Below are 4,849 nucleotides of genomic sequence, written 5' to 3' on the forward strand. Positions count from 1 at the left end.
AAAATGCTATCAGTATTGTGGGAGTGTTAACAATAATACTTTCTGCACCCACGCCTATATTGAAATTTCAACATCCTCTAGGAAAATCTATGCCTAATTAACTATGGGTATTCTTGGAATTCACTTTGGATCTACTATAAAGCGCGATAATACCTCATATCTATATTTTAGGCTTCCTATTTTTCCACCAAAAACCTATGTACATCTCTACCTGTATTTCTATTACGTCATTCCGTTATATTTTATATCATTAGAACAGTGTGAGAAGGGATTGTGTTTGGTTTTTGTACGATTCCATTTGAAATTCGTAAATTGATTTCACAAAACTAGTGAACAAATGCAAAAAAGGAAAAAGAAACAAAAAGTTGTATAAACAAAAAACTGACGCCTATTAATTGGGCAAAGATGTTCTGGTGGAGAGCTCCTCGTGAAGTTGAGCAATGTACATATGTACATACATTTAGGGCAATCGAACCCTGTAGAAAAATTGATAACCGGTCCAAACAAATACAGTTCTGAGTAAATCGATTCGCATGTGGTTTAAAACCGGTGTCAAGGATGTCAAAAATGAAGGAAAATTCCAGAGGTCGATACATTAATAAAAAATTTTAAGTATAAATTATTCAATTTCAAAAGCACAAAAATATTTTACCACAATGTATGTAAATAATCCATCTAATATTAATCTTATAAGTTGTAGTATGCAATTTTCTTACAGACTCCGATCCAGCTAAAAGCTGTTCTAATTGTTCAGCTCTGGCAGTTGAAATTAAAAAAAAATTCGTATAAAGTGGCAAAAATACCTTCCATTAAATACAATTTATACAATATAATCATAACATATCTACAGTTTTTTTTCAGAAACGCAATTTAAACAGAATAAAGCCATAATGGAAGCTCTGGCTGAGCAAAAAGTATTGAAGCAGAAATTAATTCGTCAAGAGTCAGTGGGTGCCCAATAGCCGATTATTTTCCGCTGCAGAAAGAGCAAACTTTGAGGGCTTTGGAGGATCAAATTTGTACAGAAAATCGCAAAATATTTGAAAGTATAATAAATATTAACATAACGCAAACGTTTATCATATTTTTTCCATTTTTAAACAGGTTTTTACTAATAAGAGGTTAGTTCACGAAAATATTACACGCAACTTAAAAAACATCCTGAGTGATGATATAGTTAAAGTCCAATGAAAAGTTTTATACTGCACTACTAGGTAAGTTATATAAGTTTTGTATCATATATAAATAATTTATTCTTACAACACATTATATATGTAGGTTCAATTTGACAATTACCCAATGTAATTGATGCGGAGGATCACCTATGGAAGGATATAAGCTAGCAAAAATAAGCGAAATTTCAAAATGTTGATGCTTTCGAAAACTTCATAATTTACATTTTATTTTAGTACCAAATACTTGCATTTAACTTTATTCAATTTAAGCCATGTAAGCATTTTCCATATAAAACGGTGTTATTTTTGCGTTAAACACAAAAAAAAAAAAAAATTCTAAAATGAATTCAAAATTTATCATTATGGTAGAGTTTTATTGCAACTATTTTATTATGAGGATTATTTTAGTTTTTAGTTGACTAGTTTAGAACTATCTTATAAATGTATACCGTAGAACCTATCGAATGGAACTACCACACAACTGTCTACTATGGAACCTGTGAAAGTAGGGTTGCAAAGTAATGCACTGCTCGACATCTCCGTTTTAAAGTGGACAAGCCTAGGTATTAAGCTAGAACTAGTACTGTCTAACTCGGCTATAATCGCTTAAGCGGTTTCTATGCCAATTAAGAAGAAGAAGAGTACTGTCATTAAAATAGCTGGTTCTTTCCTAGTTCTAAGGTAGTGGAATTTTCTGCAGGGTCCAATGGGTCCAAGTAGAGGTATTTTTTTGGACAGCGTTTTTTGACGGATTATGTGTGAGTCATGCCAGACTGTCATGTTATTTTTGTGCAAAATTGTTTGGCATTTCATCATGGGAAGACTTACGCCTGAACAACGTTTACAAATCATTCTTTACTTTATTACAATCATTATTTGATTGGATTCATTATTGGATAAAATTTTGACCGAATAGACTACGTCCACCATGCGGTAAAGAAAATATATCCGTAGCTGGAAGTGTACACGAAGACCGGGAAGAGTCGATTCGGCGCCATTCGTAGCAACTCCGACTGACGTATGGAACAACTTGGCGTATTTTACGTCGAGATCTTAAATTGAAAGCCACCAAAATACAGCTACTGCAAGAAGTGAGGCCGCTGGACCTTCTTACATCGCTTCGCTGTATGGGGTCTTGAAAAGTTTTTGTTTTCGAGACAAATTTTGTTCAGCCATGAGGTCCATTTCAGGTCCAATGAATTTGGAAACAAGCAAAATTTTTGCATTTGGGATGAAGAAAACCTGAAGAGATTTAAGAGCTGCCATTTCATTCAGAAAAAACAACGGATTAGTCTGGTTTGTGGGCTGGTGGTATCATCGGTCCATATTTCTTTAAAACTGATACCGGTGAGAGTGTAACTGTCAATGTCGACCATTATCGCTCTATGATAACCGACTATTTGATACCTGAAATCGCCCGTAATCTCGACGACATTTGTTTTTAAGAAGACGGCGCCACTGCCCACTCATCATATCAATCAATGGTATTATTGAGAGAACACTTCGGTGAGCAGTCGATTGGTTACCAAGATCATGGGATATCATACTGTTAGACTTTTTCCTGTTAGGATATGTAAAGACTAAAGTCTGTTCGTGCAATCCCTCTTCGATTTAACCCTAGGTGCAAAACATGTTCGAAAGAGTCATCGAAAATTGAACTCAACGTATGAACTATCTGCGACGTAACAACGATCAGCATTTGAAAGAGATAATCTTCAAAAAATAAGTGCCAAATAATGTTCTTTCGAATGATAAAAAAACATTCCCAATTAAATTTGAAGGTTCTGTATTTTTTACTTTAAAAAATAAGGATCCTTGAAATGAATTAGCCTTTTTAATGCATGTGTAGATATTTCTTAGATGTGTGTTTATACATAAGTGCATATGTATGTGATAGAGTTGACCTGCTTGCAAATGGGCCCCTTGTAAAACGTGCTTACGTGGTGGTTTCTGTTTTGCTATGCCGGTGGCAATAACAACAATAACGGTATTATATAGCGACAGCCTATTACTTAGTGTTGTTGTAGCTGTTTTTGTGGCAGTGGAAGTAACACTAAAGTACACAGCAAAACTAAACACAGCAAAACTAAACTAAGCACCGACGCTTTTGTGTTTCTGACATGCATCGGATGTTTTTGCCCACAGTGGGTATAAAAATATTTCTGGAGTCTTTCCAAAACCACAAAGTGCAAAATTGCGGTTTCCAAAGATATCAAAAAAAAAAATTCGGCTAAACCCAAAAATTTTCCTTAAGGTTCAATGTGGACATATTCATTCCATCTTGCCTTTCATCTTTGAAGCCACATATGGAACTAATCTAAACTGATATAATGATATAAGTATTGTTTAATTTTCGGTGTACTACACAACCAGCGATCATAAAAATCTAGAGCGATCAGAAACATATAATTGAAACATCTAAAGCATGCAGAAAATTGTGTTAAGATTAGTAATTAAGTTTTTCCCCCATTGAAATTTTGAAGAGAAGTAACATCGAACATTTGAATATTCAAAATTATTGTTACTTCTGCACTATGTAGAATAGAAACCGCTTACGCGGTTATACCCGAGTTAACAACAGCGCCAGTCGTCTCTTCTTTTCGCAAGCCGGCACCAATTGGAGATTCCAAGTGAAGCCAGGTCCTTCTCCACCTGGTCCTTCCAACAGAGTGAAGGTTTTCCTCTAATCTGCTTCCCTCAGCATATGTATATCTCATACAGCTCATCGTTCCATCGAATGCGATATTCGCCGCGCCCACGCGCAAAGGACCATAATTCATTCGCAGAACTCTCGAAAACTCGTAACGTCGACTCATCAGTTGTTGTCATCGTCCACGCCTCTGCACCATATAGCAGGACGGGAATTATGAGTGACTTATAGAGTTTTGTTTTTGTTCGTCGAGAGAAGACTTTACTTCTCAATTGGCTACTCAGTCCAAGGTATCACCTGTTGGCAAGAGTTATTCTGTGTTGGATTTCGACGCTGACGTTGTTGTTGGTGTTGAGGATGGTTCCAAGATAGACGAAATTATTTACGATTTCGAAGTTATGACTGTCAACAGTGATGTGGGAGCCTAGCCGCGAGTGCGACGACTGTTTGTTTGATGACAAGAGATATTTCCTCTCGCCCTCGTTCACTACCAGACCCATTTGCTTCGCTGCTTTATCCATTCTGGAGAAAGCAGAACTAACAACGCGGTAGTTAAGGTCAATGATATCAATATCGGCATACGCCAGCAGCTGTACACTCTTATAAAAGATTGTACCTGCTCGATTAAGTTCTGCAGCTCGAATTATTTTCTCCAGAATTAGGTTGAAGAATTCACACGAAAGAGAGTCGCCTTGTCTGAAACCTCGTTTGGTATCGAAAGGCTCGGATAGGTCATTCCCGATCCTGACTGAACTTTTGATGTTGTTTAACGTCAGTTTACACACCCGTATTAGTTTTGCGGGGATACCAAATTCCGACAACGCGGCATAAAGGCAGCTTCTTTTCGGTTAGCTTTAAAATCGACGAAGAGGAGGTGGGTGTCAGTTTTCTTTTCATGGATCTTTTCCAAGATTTGTCGCATGGTGAATATCTAGTCGGTTTTTGATTTGTCAGGTCTAAAGTCACACTGATAAGGTCCAATCAGTTTGTTGAAGGGGACAACAATTGATTAATGCAACAAAAG

The 4,849-nt window shown here is 36.5% G+C and overlaps 1 long non-coding RNA gene across 1 annotated transcript; it reads left to right on the plus strand.

Moving 5' to 3' along the window:
- Nucleotides 1–248: 248 nt before the first annotated feature.
- LOC120769206 lies at nucleotides 249–1,465 on the plus strand. The gene is made up of 3 exons (XR_005704828.1): nucleotides 249–1,046; nucleotides 1,105–1,214; nucleotides 1,279–1,465. It is a non-coding gene; the product is annotated as an uncharacterized LOC120769206 (long non-coding RNA).
- The last annotated feature ends 3,384 nt before the right edge of the window (nucleotides 1,466–4,849 follow it).

This window comes from Bactrocera tryoni, chromosome 2, assembly GCF_016617805.1.
Source record: "Bactrocera tryoni isolate S06 chromosome 2, CSIRO_BtryS06_freeze2, whole genome shotgun sequence".
NCBI classification, from domain to species: domain Eukaryota; kingdom Metazoa; phylum Arthropoda; class Insecta; order Diptera; family Tephritidae; genus Bactrocera; species Bactrocera tryoni.